This window comes from Panthera uncia, assembly GCF_023721935.1.
Source record: "Panthera uncia isolate 11264 chromosome A1 unlocalized genomic scaffold, Puncia_PCG_1.0 HiC_scaffold_16, whole genome shotgun sequence".
NCBI classification, from domain to species: domain Eukaryota; kingdom Metazoa; phylum Chordata; class Mammalia; order Carnivora; family Felidae; genus Panthera; species Panthera uncia.
This window is the reverse complement of record NW_026057576.1, coordinates 29,445,385-29,461,330: the sequence shown is the minus strand read 5'-3', so window position 1 is coordinate 29,461,330 and position 15,946 is coordinate 29,445,385.

The following is a 15,946-nucleotide window of genomic DNA, read 5'->3' as shown; positions in this document are numbered from 1 at the left end:
CAGGATTACTTCAACAAACAAATCAAAGCACACCTGGTGGAAGGTCCAAACAATCCACCAGTATGAGCAGTGGGATAGAACAAAGATGCAACAACAAAGTGCATGCAACACGCTACACAAATCCTTCCTGAAGTGGTAGGCCCTGGACAGTGTATCACCCTTTTTTAATATAGTAGCACTCACAGGTACAAGACACATAACAAGCCATTGAAACACACAAAAGACAGAAACCTAGCCAAAATGACAAAATGAAAGAATTCTCCTTAAAATAAATTCCAGGAAGAATGACAGCTAGAGAATTGCTCAAACAGATGTGAAAAATTTATCTGAACAATAATTTAGAATAATAGCCAAAAGACTAATAGCTGGGATTGGGGGGGATTAGGGATGTCCGGGTGGCTCAGTTGGTTAAGCATCCAACTTCAGCTCAGGTCATGATCTTGAGGTTTTTGAGTTTGAGCTTGCATCAGGCTCCATGCTGAAAGCTCATAGCCTGGAGCCTGCTTTGGATTCTGTGTCTCCCTCTCTCTCTCTGCCCCTCCCTTGCTTGCTCTCTCTCTCTCTCTCTCTCTCTCTCTCAAAATAAATAACCATTAAAAAATTTTTCTTAAAGAAGACTAATAGCTGGGCTTCAAAAAATCATAGGAGACACCAGAGAATCTATTGCTGCAGAGATCAAAGATCTAAGAAATGTTTGTAAATGAGATGCAAAATAAACTAGATGCAGTGACAGCAAGGGTGGCAGAAGCAAAGGACAGACAAGATGAAATAGAAGATAAAATTATGGAAAATGATTAAGCTTAAATAAAAGAAGGAAAAGAAACTACTAGGCCATGAAGGGAAAATTAGAGACCAAAGTGATTCAATGAAACAAAATAGTATCTGTATCATAGGAGTTCCAGAAGAAGAAGAGTGAGATAGAGAGGCAGAAGGTTAATTTGAACAAATTATAGTTGAGAGCTTCCGTATCTGGGGAAGGAAACAGACATCCAAGTCCAGGAGGCACAGGAAACTCCCTTCAAAATCAACAAAAACAGGTCATCACCATGACATATCATAATGAAACCATAAAAATACAAAGATAAAGAGAGAATTCTGAAAGCAGCTAGGGACAAATGGGCCTTAACCTACAAGGGTACATATATAAGGGTAGTAGCAGACCTGTCCACTCAAACTTGTCAGGCCAGAAGGGAATATTCCATGTGCTGACTAGGGAAAACATGCAGCCAAGAATCCTTTATCCAGCAAGGCTGTCATTAAGAATAGAAGGAGAGATAAAGGCCTTCCCAGGCGAACAAAACTAGAGGAGTTCATGATGACTAAACCAGCCCTGCAAGAGATCCTAAGGGGCACTCTGTGAGTGGAAAGCAGCAAAGATTATAAAGGACCAGAGACATCACCACAAACATGAAACCTACAGATAACACAATGACACTAAATTCACATCTTTCAATAATCCCTCTAAATGTAAATGGACTAAATGCCCCAATCAAAAGACATAGGGTATCAGAATGAATAAAAAAACAAGATCCATCTATATGCTGCTTACAAGAGATTCATTTTAGATGTGAGGACACCTGCAGACTGAAAGTGAGGGGATGGAGAACTATCTATCATGTTACTGGAAGTCAAAAGAAAGCTGGAGTAGCCATACTTATATCAGACAAACTAGATTTTATTTTTTTTAATATGAAATTTATTGTCAAATTGGTTTCCATACAACACCCAGTGCCCTCCTTAATGTCCATGTCCCACCCCCCAACAACCCTCTCTTTATTCTCAGCTTTTAAGAGTCTCTTATGATTTGCCTCCCTCCCTAACTTTCTTTTTCCCCTTCCCCTCCCCCATGGTCTTATGTTAAGTTTCTCAGGATCCACATAAGAATGGAAACATATGGTATCTGTCTTTCCCTGTATGACTTATTTCACTTAGCATAGCACTCTCCAGTTCCATTACATTGCTACCAAAGGCCATATTTCATTCTTTCTCATTGCCAAGTAGTATTCCATTGTATATATAAACCATAACTTCTTTATCCATTCATCAGTTGATGGACACTTAGGCTCTTTCCATAATTTGGCTATTGTTGAGAGTGCTGCTATAAACATTGGGGTACAAGTGCCCCTATGCATCAGTACTCCTGCATCCCTTGGGTAAATTCCTAGCAGTGCTATTGCTAGGTCATACAGTAGATCTATTTTTAATTTTTTGAGGACCCTCCACACTGTTTTCCAGAGTGGCTGCACCAGTTTGCATTCCCACCAACAGTGCAAGAGGGTTCCCATTTCTCCACATGCTCTCCAGCATCTATAGTCTCCTGATTTTTTTTTTTCATTTTAGCCCCTCTGACTGGTGTGAGGTGATATCTCAGTGTGGTTTTGATTTGTATTTCCCTGATGAGGAGTGACGTTGAGCATCTTTTCATGTGCCTGTTGGCCATCTGGATGTCTTCTTTAGTGAAGTGTCTATTCATGTCTTCTACCCATTTATTCACAGGATTAGTTTTTTTTCAGGTGTGCAGCAAACTAGATTTTAAAACAAAACCTGTACCAAGAGATGAAGAAGGGCATTATATCCTAATTAAGGCATCTCTCCATCAGGAAGAGCTAACAATTATAAATGTTTATGCCTCCAATGTGGAAAAACCCAAATATATAAATCAACTAATTACAAACATAAATACAGGTATAGTTAATAATACCATGATTGTAGGCAACTTTAATACTCCACTTACAACAATAGACAGATCATCTAGGCAGAATATCAATAAGGAGACAACGACTCTGAATGACACATTGGACCAGATGAACTTAACAGATATATTCACAACTTTTATTCCAAAAGCAGCATAATGCACATTTTTCTCAAGTGCACATGGAACATTCTCCAAAATAGATCACATACTGGGTCACAAAACAGCCCTCAACAAATATAAAAGCATGGACATGATACCATGCATATTTTCAGATCACAACACTATGAAACCTGTAATCAACCACAAGAAAAAAATTTAGAAAGCCCCCAAATACATGGAGATTAAAGAATGAATGGGTCCTACTAAAGAATGAATGGGTCAACCAAGAAATTGAAGAAAAAAAATTAAAAAAATATATAAAAGCAAATGATGGGGCATCTGGGTGGTTCAGCCAGTTAAGGTCCAGCTCAAGTCATGATCTCACAGTTCGGGAGTTCGAGCTCTACATCAGACTCTGTGTTGACAGCTCAGAGACTGGATCCTGCTTTCGATTCTGTATCTCCCTCACTCTCTTCCCCTCTCCCATTTGTGCTCTCTGATTCAAAAATAAACATTAAAAAATTATTTAAAAATTACGAAAGCAAATGAAAATGAAAACAAGACAGTCCAAACCCTTTGGGATGCAGCAAAGGCAGTCCTAAGAGGAAAATACATTGCAATCCAGGCCTATCTCAAGAAGCAAAAAAGGTACCAAATACAGAACCTAAACTCACACCTGAAGGAACTAGAAGCAGAGCATCAAAGAAACCCCAAAGCCAGCAGAAGAAGAGAAATAATAAAGATTAGGGCAGAAATAAATAAAATAGAAACCAAAAAACAGTAGAACAGATCAATGAATCTAAGAGCTGGATTTTGAAAGAATAAACAAAACTGATAACCCTCTAGGCAGACTTCCCAAAAAGAAAAAAGAAAGGACCCAAATAGATAAAATCGCGAATTGAAAGAGGAGAGATCACAACCAACACCACAGAAATGCAATTATTAGGGAATACTATGAAAAATTATATGCCAACCAACTGGACAATCTGGAAGAAATGGACAAGTTCCTAGAGACCTACACACTACCAAAACTCAAAAGGGAAGAAAGAGAAAACTTGAACAAACCCATAACCAGTGAATAAATTGAATCAGTTATCAAATATCTCCCAACAAGAGTTCTTATCCAGATATATTCCTAAGGGAATATAACCAGACATCTAATGCAGAGTTAATACCTATTCTTCTCAAGCTGTTCCAAAAAAATAGAAATGGAAGGGAAGTTTCTACACTCTTTCTATGAAGCCAGCATTACCTTGATTCCCAAACAAAGACCCTACTAAAAAGGAGACCTACAGGCCAATATCCCTGATGAAGACAGATGTAAAAATTCTCAACAAGATACTAACAAATCAAATTCAACAGTATATTAAAAGAATTATTCATCATGATCAAGTGTGATTCATTCTTGGACTGTAGTGCTGGTTCAATATTTGCAAATCAATCAATGGGACAAATCACGTCAATAGAAGAAAGGATAAGAACCATATTATACTGTCAATAGAGGCAGAAAAAGCATTTGACAAAATACAATATCCTTTCCTAATAAAAACCCTCAAGAAAGTCAGGATAGAAGGAATATACCTTAACTTCATAAAAGCCATAAATGAAAGGTCCTCAGCTAATATCATCCTCAATGGGGAAAACTTTCCCCAAGCTTTTCCTGAAATTAAGAACACGACAGAGATGTCTATTCTCACCACAGTTTTCTAACATAGTGTTTGAAGTCCCAGCCTCAGAAGTCAGAACACTAAATGAAATAAAAGGCATACAAATTGGCAAAGAAGTCAAACTTTCACTTTTTGCAGATGACATGATACTCTACACAGAAAATCCAAAATACTTCTCCAAAACTTGCTAGAACTGATCCATGAATTCAGCAAAGTCATAGAGTATATAATCAATGTATAGAAATCAGTTGCAGGCATCATAATCCTGGACTTTAGCCTATATTACAAAGCTATAATCAACACAGTAGGTACTGGCACAAAAACAGGCACATAGACCAAGGGAATAGAATAGAGAACCCAGAAATGGACCCACAAATGTATGGCCAAATAGTCCTCGACAAAGCAGGGGAGAGTATCCAATGCGAAAAACAGACCATCTCTTTAGCAAATGGTGCTGGGAGAACTGGACAGCAACCTGCAGAAAAATGAAACTGATCCACTTTCTTATACCATACACAGAAATAAATTCAAAATGGATGAAAGACCTAAATGTGTAAGAGGAAACTATCAAAATCCTAGCAGAGAAAACAGGTAGCAACCTCTTTGGCCTTGGCTGCAGCAACTTCTTGCTTGACACATCTCCAGAGGCAAGGGAAACAAAAGCAAAAATGAACTATGGGGACTTGATCAAGATAAAAGGCTTCTGCACAGTGAAGGAAACATCATCAAAACTAAAAGTCAACTGATGGAATGGGAGAAGATATTTGCAAATGACATATCAGATAAAGGGTTGGTATCCAAAATCTGTAAAGAAGTTAACAAATTCAACACCCAAATAACAAATAATCCAGTGAATGGGCAGAAGACATGAATAGACACTTCTCCAAAGAAGACATCCAGATGGCCAACTGACTGACACATGAAAAGATGTTCAACATTATTCATCATCAGGGAAATACAAATCAAAACCACACTGAGATACCACCTCACACTTGTCAGAATGGCTAACATTAACAACTCAAGCAACAACAGATGTTGGCGAGGATGCAGAGAAAGAGCATCTCTTTTCCATTGCTGGTGGGAATGCAAACTGGTACAGCCACTCTGGAAAACATTTAGAGGTTCCTCAAAAAATTAAAACTAAAATAACTCTATGACCCAGCAATAGCACTACTGGGAATTTACCCAAAGGATATCAGAGTGCTTATTTGTAGGGGCACATGTACCCCAACGTTTATAGCAGCATTATCAACAATAGCCAAATTATGGAAAGAGCCCAAATGTCCATCAACTAATGAATGGATAATGAAGATGTGGTATATATATATATATATATATATATATATATATATATATATACACACACACACACACACACTGGAATGCTACTCGACAAAGAAAAAGAATGAAATTTTGCCATTTGTAACACTGTGGATGGAACTGGAATGTATTATGCTAAGTGAAATAAGATAGTCAGAGGAAGACAGATATCATATGATTTCACTCATATGTAGAATTTGAGAAACTTAACAAAAGATCAGAGGGGAAGGGAAGGAAAAATAAGTTACAAACATAGAGGAAGGCAAACAATAAGAGACTCGCAAATACAGAGGACAAACTGAGGGTTGATGGGGGAGGGGAAGGTGATGGGCATCGAGGAGGGCACACGTTGGGATGAGCACTGGGTGTTGTATGTAAGTGATGAATCATAGGAATCTACTCCTGAAGCCAAGACTACACTGTATATTACTTAACTTGACAATAAACTAAAAAAAAAAAAGTGGGGGGGTGTCTATATATGGAATGTTACTCAGCGATCAAAAGAATGAAATCTTGCCATTTACAATGACATGGATGGGGCTAGAGAGTATTATGCCAAGTGAAATAAATCAGTCAGAAAAAAGACAAATATCATATGATTTCATTCATATGTGGAATTTAAGAAACACAACATGAACATATGATAAAATAAAAAATAGAGGCGAACCAGGAAACAGCCTCTTAACTACAGAGAACAAACTGAGGGTGGCCGGAGGGGATTTGGGTGGTGGGATGGACTAAATGGGTGACAAGGAGGACACTAGTAGTGATGAACACTGGGTGTTGTATGTAACTGATGAATCACAATATTGTACACCTGAAATGAATATTACCCTGTATATTTACCAACTGGAATTTAAATAAAAACTTGGAAAGATGGGGGGAAAAAAAAGAATAAAAAGCAGAGCCAGCTCTCTTGTTTTAATCCGAAATTTTGCCGTTAATTAAACCATGTTGTTTTCATGTCGTCATACATAAAATGGCAATAATACCACATGCCTCACTGGAATCTTGGGAAGATAAAATGGGCCAATAAATATAATGTGTTTAAAACACACTGCAGAATACATACTCAAGCCATATGAGCTGATTCTTTTCTGAGCCAGGAGGTGTGATCACAGCAGATCTTCATTATCCCTACTTTATCCCAACCATTCTACCCCTGCCTTCCAAGGACAACTTTACTATATCTAGTATTATATATATATATGTATATATATATATTATATATTATTATATCCATATTATATATTATATATACAAATATATGTATAAATTATATATTATTGTATGCATATTATATATATATATTTATTTACTTATTTATTTATCCTGAAATGACAAATTCTCAGTAGATTTATGTCTTGTGACTCAATAATCCTGGGAACTTTGTATTTGGAGAGCATCAGACACATTTTTTACAGGGTAAAATAATATTTGTGATATATTGTGGATTTTAAAGCAATATAACCCCATCAAACTTAAAATAAATGTAATTTGTTTTTATTTAAAAACTCAAGCCCACTTTCCCAGTAATCTGAGTTATATTTCTTAATTTGTATTTTAAACTTTTTAAGATAGAAAATTTTAGCCATATAGAAAACTATAGTGGATGATATAAGGAACCCCCTCACCTAGCTTGAATGAGTATTAACAGGGCCAAACTCCATTCCCGACTGCTTCAGCTACTCCCAGTCTCCAGTATCTCAGCTGTATCCCAAGCTACTTCCCATACTCTCAATTATTTTGAAAGAAGTTCCAGACATCCTAATTATTTCTTTATATATATATATATATATATATATATATATATATATATATATATATAAATGTAAACATCACACCTAACTTGATTAATTTATTTTATGAACTGATACATGCTATTCTGTGTCTCTAGAAAAATGCTTCAGTGTTTAAATTTTTTACTTCAAAAATAGTTTATTTGTATAATTTTTTTCATTCCATATTTCTTTATTATATTTTCCATTCTAATGTCATTGTACTTTTTCAAACAGCTTTGAGGCATAACCAATATACAAATACTGAACTTATTTAACATATTTTAAATTGATGAATTTGTACATACAAGTAGACATGACCCTTTATGAAAATCAAGGTAATAATCCTACCCATTACCTCCAAAAGCTTCCTTGTGCCCCCCCTCCCCAGGCCTTTCTGCTCATAGTAAAGAATAGATGAGATCTCCTCCTTTTAAATTTTTTAAGTGTACAATATAGTATTATTAACTACAGACACCATGTTATACAACAGAGGTCTAGAACTTATTCATCATGTGGAACTAAAACTTTATACCCACTGAACGACTTCCTATATCCCCCCAGCAACTATTATTACTGTCTATTTATATGAGTTTATTTTAGATATCTCATACAAGTGGAATCATGCAGTATTTGTCTTACTGCGACTTGCTCACTTCACTTAGCATAGTGCCCTCCAGGTTTATCCATATTGTCACCTGCCAATGTCACCTTTTTTTTAAGGCTGAGTAATATTCCATTTATGTATATACCACATTTTCCTTATCCATGCATCCATTGTTAGGATTAAGATTGTTTCTGTATCTTTTCTATTGTGAATAGCACCACAACGAACATGGGAATGCAGATACCTGCTCACGATCCTGATTTCAATTCCTTCTAATAAATGACCAGAAGTAGAACTGTTGCAACATATAATAGTTTTATTTTTGATTTCTTGAGGAATCCTCCACACTGTTTTTTATGGCTGCTGCACCATTTTATGTGCCACCAACAATGTACAGGTTTCCATTATTCACTTCCAAAAATAGATTTCAGAAAAACTGTGAGCACACAAATAAGATGTAACAATGATGTTGACTTCCACACGTGGTGCAATAAACACATCTTAGAAGAAAATAGAATTACGAGTAAACATTATACTTTCTCTACCGACTAAAGTATATTCTAGCAAAAGTAAAGCCATAGATGATATATGAAAACTATCAAAGTAAAAATGACATGATGGCGTAATGGTAAGAAGGATTTCTTACCTGGTTTGAGAAAGGCTTTCTATAGGAAAACAAATACAAACAAACACCATTTACATGAGAGTGAAAACACAAAGAATATTCTGAATAGCGGATGCCGAGAATTACAGTCTTTCACATTCTCTGCTATGAACAAAGAAGAATTAGATTCTGGCGACAGTACCAAAGCAAAAGGAAATAACGTGACATCCAAAGAGACTCAACCCAAGACAACAGGAAAAAATAACTGAGAAGTCCAAGGAATTGAACAAAGCCTATCTATTCTTGGAAAGGTAATCTGTCAGGATCCAGGTGCACCGTCAGAAGAAGGAAGTGCAAATGGAAATTTAAAAAAAAGAAATCTATTTGCAAATGTCAACCAGAACACATGGCTTAATTTTGAATAATTAAAAATTACCCAGCTCTTTCTAAACTATCCCACAAAAGAAACAACAATTACCTAGAATAGAGGAGTGTGTGTGTGTGTGTGTGTGTGTGTGTGTGCGCGCACGTGTGCGCACACGTATATAGGGGGATTATACGTAAAACAGAACATTTTAGGACATATATTTGTTGGCATCAGATATATCATTTCTATGGCCTTTAGAAATAAGAGCAGAGAGCCATACTGAGTGAACTCACTACCAAAAAGGCAAACAGAAGAGAGAAATAAATGAGAGAAGGAAATAAAACCAACAGTGAAATAATCTACATTCGTGCCAGCTGAGAGATCAGATGTTGTCAAGCACAACCTCAGTTATGGGTAGTACACAATTGAACACTTCATCCAGAACATAGTAGAAAAGACGAAAGGAAGAAGAACCTTGAGAAAAAAAGAAAGTGACCGTTCTGACAGACTTTGAATGGTGTTCCAAATTATAAAGTATGTGTATTCTCAAAGGAAAAATAAGAGAAAATGGAACAGAAGTCAAAATCAATCATGCAACAGGAAACAAAGACAAAAACTTCTCTTAATCTGAAGAAGTTCAAGGTTACAAGATAAAAAATGTCAATATGATTAAAGCAACATGTACAATAACCAAGTAGAACATGTCCTTATTAAAATTTCTAAATTAAGAAAAATATATAGAGCTAAACAAGCAGAAAAACCAAACTAATACAAGGGTAAAAAATAAAGTTTTAATAATAATTATTTTCTAGAATATTAAGTTTTTAAGAGGAAAGCATTGTTTCCATAATTTGCTTGATATTTCTTTTATGTTTTTCTTAAAGTATTTTAAAGGTAACTAATATGTGCAAAGTTAAAAATTCACACTGTATATTAAGGCATAAAATGAAAATCAAGTTCCTTTATTCTCTGGTTCCCTAGTCCTTGACCTAAAGTTAACCAATATTAGCAGTTACTTGTATATATTCCACTAAAAATAGTATGATAGACAAATTTCATACTTTAAAACATGTTTTTTATAGCATTTACTGTGTACGGAGCACTGTTCTAAAGACTTTAAAATTAGCATCTCAATTTATGTCATTCTGTATGCGTTATTGGGCATTTTTAAAATATAAATTCAGAAATAAATGGTAGCAGTTTCTTTTACGATATTAGAACATACAAAATTGTGCCATTCTTTTTAACAGTTGTATAGTATGCCAGGCCTACAGCCCCAAATGTTCTGCCCAGCCAGTTTATTTTCATTTATTTCTGAAGCCAACAGAGGACCTTCTTAAATATGCAGCTCAAACAGTGTGGAAATTGTGTAAATTCTTAAGAAAATTACTCACGTCCACAGCCAAAAACAACATTTCAAAATCAAGAATGTAATGAGAAGGCCATGTTAACAAGGACTGAAGAAAATATTGGTGTCAATTAAATTAATGGGACCAGTAAGTTTACAACATGATTACCTAATAAGTAATCATTGTTCCTATTGCCATTTATAGTAATCATCTGCATCAATCTCCCTCACAAATTTTTTTTTAATGTTGTTATTTATTTTTGAGACAGAGAGAGACAGAGCATGAGCAGGGGAGGAGCAGAGAGAGAGGGAGACACAGAATGGGAAGCAGGCTCCAGGCTCTGAGCTGTCAGCACAGAGCCGGACGCGGGGCTCGAACTCACGGACTGTGAGATCATGACCTGAGCCGAAGTCGGACGTTCAACAGACTGAGCCACCCAGGCGCCCCTGTATCAATCTCCTTTAGAAGGACCATGCCATGACCATAACACTGCCTTCTAGTAAGTGACCACTCTGTTCACATCTTCTTCAATCCTGAACAATTTTGAAACCAAGATGTCCCTGTACAGTCACTGGGAGGGAATTCTATAAGATAGGTGGAAGCATTTCTCACCAAATAGGGATATTGCTCAGGAAATTTAAGAATTAAACAGAGTAGAACCAGATAACCTTTAATGTCCATTCCACCTCTCTGATTATATGATAAGCTATCTGTCGTGTAAAACAATAAAAATTTTACCCTTGGGCATGCTTGAAAATATATCTACATATATCACTGCCATAATTTTACAGGAAATAGCAACTGCACAAGCTGTGACCAACTCTACATGCCAAGGGATTTAATGTGATATATGACCAGACTCATTGGACTAGACTGCTTTATTGCATTCCCCAGTATCAGCAGGCCAGTTGTCAAGAATCGAAAGTATGTTAAAGCGACTTTAAGCACAAAGCATTAAAGCAGCACAAGTATGTTAAATACCTTTTCACAACCTCTTTCTCTATTTTTTCTACTTGCCCCCTGACATATGTCTACGTTCCCCAATGCATTCCACCATTTACAAGCCTTGTTTATTTTACCTTAATTTGGGTACTTGTTAACACCCCTTTTAGCTTTACTTTGTTGTGAGAATTTCTACTCCTACCACACAGAGTATTCTCTCTTCCTTCTAATGTAATTTTTATATCTATCAAAGATATAGACACCTATGGTTTTAGATAAATCAAGTAGTTCTCCAAGGTTGCAAATAAAATGTAGTTGTTCTCTCTCTTACCATCCCAAAGCTGATCTGCATTCCCCAGAGGTAACTACTCTCAGCTCCTTTGACTGTTTCTTCTGGGGTCAACTTTCATGTTTCTAAATAACATGGTTTGCTGTTTCTCATCGCCGCCCCCCACCCCCTTATAGGTAGTATCTACTGACTTCCTACTATGGAAATTGAAGGCTTAACCCTTTTTCCCTCCTCCCTCCCACACACAAGATTCTATACCTTATCCTTTAATATAGTTGCAGCTGAGTTTATAATATTATTCATATCGTGATTGCCCTTCTTTTATAAATTTCTTTTTGCTTTTCTTCAAAAGATTTTATTATTGCATTAATTAGTCTACATCAGATATAGATATAAACTCTGTCTAAATATACTGAAATATGTAAAGTAGTTCAGAGATCGACTTCCACATAACCTCCTTGTACCTTCACTTTCTGAAATAATCAGTGGTTCTGATTCTCGTGCTTTCTGGTATTCTGTAGAGGGACCAGCTTGCTTCTGAATCTCCTGTACCTCCTACCCTATCCCCCACTCACTCACCCACGCTGCGGGCTTTGTTTCTCATTTCCACAATGTTGTGGCTGTCATCTCTCTTTCCTTTTTCCTTGCCCTTCTCGATTTAAGCCCTTTAAAAATCCTTTTTAAGTAGAAATATCAAAGTTTATTCTTTATCTTTTGGAGGCTTGTGTTTTTTGGTTTTTGGGTTTTTCTTTTCAAATTTCAAATCTTCCACCAGGAATAGGGCATGCCTCTCGTATGAAATAATTGTCCATTTTTTATGGCAAGTCTTTGGGCATCTTAGAGTCCCATTGTCTTAGAGCAGAATTTCCTTTACTGTCTCTTGATTTTTCACGAGCATAGGGTATTAGAGTAGGGAAAAAAAAATTCTCCACATCCACAATAACTAAAGGTCCTGTTTCTGAAAAAAAAAGATGGATGAAATTCAATACTGAAAAAGGTAGTAACAACAGTTATTGAGCACTCGCTCTATTGCAGGTTCCGTTCTAAATACTTTATTGATATTAATTAACTCTATCTTCATGGCAATCCCAAGATCTTAGGGTTTTCATTTCATTCTCTGTTTAATAAAAATTGTTTATAGTCACTAATTAATAGAATTCTGATGCGGCCTCGTGTTTGCATATGTGATTTCCAACATCCACTATTCTCCTTCCTCTGGGAAGTGTGGGACCTGATTCTCATTCCATTGTGGTCAGCCTTGTCCCCTCCCCCGGATTAAAAACAGCAGCCCAAGGCTCTGACCTCACCCAACCACTCAAAGATTTGCTAATGTGCCCCAAGTTATTTCTATAAATGATATGCAAAATAGCTGACCAGCCCAGCCAATAGATTGCTTGTTTAAAATATATAAGCATTAATAAAATGCACAAATTAAGTTTACAGATACTGGATACCTTGGATAAGAAACAATCTGTCATTATTATTCGACTGTGTGTCAGAGGTAGTATAGTATGGTGGTTCCTGTCCCAGCTCTGCCATTTACTGCCTGTATCATCTGCAGTAATTTATGGACCCTCTCTGTGTTTCAGTTCACCTAGCTGTAATATGGATTAATAACTCCTACCCCATAGTGGTGTAGTAAGGATAAAAGAAGTCAATCTTACACAAATAGCATTTGGAACAGCATTTGCCATATAATAAGTGTTGGCCATTACCTAAACTATTGGCAAACCTCATAAAAACTCTGAAAGGAAGGTATTATTTTACATTTCTTACAGATAAAGTAACAGGCCCCAAGAGAGTCAGCGTCTCCTACATCCATAGTTTCTAAAGTAATAGTCTTTGCAGAGCTCCCAAAATGTCTGTTAGATGAACTGAGTAAGATATCATTTGAGAAAGGAAAGTGTCTTCTCATCATATTCGAAATCAAGGAAGGAATATGGAAATGCTGGGTTGTCAGAGTTTAGCCGACCATGAGCCTTTATGTTTTGAACAAATATTCTTAAATAAGAATATTTAAGAGAATAAGAATAATTTACATGACAATTTTTATTATTCAGAATTATTTTCACATATGAAGGCTTAAGGGTATTTTCTGAAATTGAAATACTATGCTTTTGGTCACACCAAGTCATGCTTAAAGATACATTTTGTCACTGCAAGGTCATGTGTGATCTTACTCCTCCAGTCTCTCTTAGCCTCCTACCTTGCTATGCATTCATGGGCTGTGTATTCCAGTCATACAGGACTTGTCTGTTTCTGCAGCAGGTCTTGCTGGCTTCAACCTCAGAGCGTTAACATATGCTGTTCCCTCAAACTAGAATGTCTTCCCTTTTATTCCTTTTAGCAAATATCTACAGATCTTGCAGGTCCTTCAGGTCTAAATTTTTTTTTTAATTTTTTTTAACATTTATTCATTTTTTGAGAGAGAGAGAGACAGAGCATCAGTGGGGGAGGGGCAGAGAGAGAAGGAGACACAGAATCCAAAGCAGGCTCCAGGCTCAGAACTGACAGCACAAAGCCTGACGCAGGGCTTGAACTCACAGACTGTGAGATCATGACCTGAGTCGAAGTCGGATGCTTAACTGACTGAGCCACCCAGGTGTCCCTAAAATTTTTATCTAACTTGTTAAGAAAAGTTGAGTCCCCAGACTTAAGTAAGCCCCCATAGTATACTTGCATAATTCCTGTATTTCTGCTTCTGAGTCCTTTACATGTTTTCAGTTGTTCAATTGATTATGTATAAGCATTTGTCTTTTCTGCTAACCTATAACCTCCATGAATTCATCAAACATACCTGCTTCCTTTTCCCACTTTTAAAAATTTTTTTAGGTTTACTTTGAGAGAGAGAGCATGCGTGCACAAGTAAGCAGGGAAGGAACAGAGAGAGATGGAGAGAGATGCTATCAAGCAGGCTCCATGATGTCAGCACAAAGCCCTATGCAGGGCTTGAACTCAAGAACTGTGAGATCATGACCTGAATCAAAACCAAGAGTCGGACACTTAATAGACTGAGCCACCCAGGTGCTCCTTTTTCCCCTCTTTAACTCCACTCCTATCCCCTTTAATACTGTACCTTTCAGCTAAGTAGACCCCAATAAATGTTTGTTGAAATGACCAACAGTCATTTCAACAGGAAATGACCAAATACTTTGTACAATCAGTTACTTCCAGTGCTTAGCTATTTTCTAAAGACGGAAGAACTATGTTTTAAGAAAATAGGCCTGGTAAAGTGAAACTAATTTAGTAAAGGAAAATTCTTTCCTCTTCAATATATTTTCATATTAAGTCTCCTGGAAATTTTGTCTGTTATAAATCTAAGTTTAAATCTTTCCCTCCACTCATTGTCTTGATTTTATAGGAAGAGAAAAAAAAAATCTTCTACCATTTAAGAAGTCAAGGTGTTCTTCTGAAATTATTTTGATCTGTTCTCTAAAATTCTTGAAGTAAAGGCAAAGTGAAGAGAAAAAAAATCTTATTTTACGGAAACATGATGGAGAAGAGCTTTGTACTCTGCAAAAGTTATTCAAAGTTCCAAGTAGCTCTTCCATAACAAAAACCCAACAGGCAAATGACCCCTTTTCCTGTGAGCCAATCTGACTGTATAAGAGCAAAATTTCTTCCTTACTAATGTTTAAGGAAAAAAGTCATCCTCCCTCAGCTTTCATGGTTAACCAATTGTCATTGTTCTACAGTCTTGTAAACAAGCAGATGAGACAAGTGGGATTCATTTTAAAAGAGATCATTAGGAAAGAACTGAGATGGACTTAGTGAAATTTTAAGTCAATACTTAATCAAGAGAACACATGCCAGAAGAGAGACCCATATTTTCATCCGACAAACTAAATATCAGCTCCAAGACTATTATTGAAAAGCAGAGTTGACTCTCTAACTCCCAGCACACTCAGACAAAAATTTACCACTAAAGCCTAATTTATTTCCTTATCAGGCAATTAGTATATTATTAAAAATTCACGGCAGGGTCAATCTCCTGTTCATTTACATAATTAAGTTACCTTCTCTCATAAGTTAAGGGAGTTATTATTCATTTCTTGAGCAGATTTTTGAGGATGGAAAATATTTTTTTCACATCATAAACCAAGGTTTGCATGGCTCACTCACTTACTCTCGTGTGTGCGTTCTCCCTCTCTCTCTCTCTCTCTCTCTCTCTCTCACACACACACACACACACACACACACATATATATATATAGCTTTTAATCTCTCAT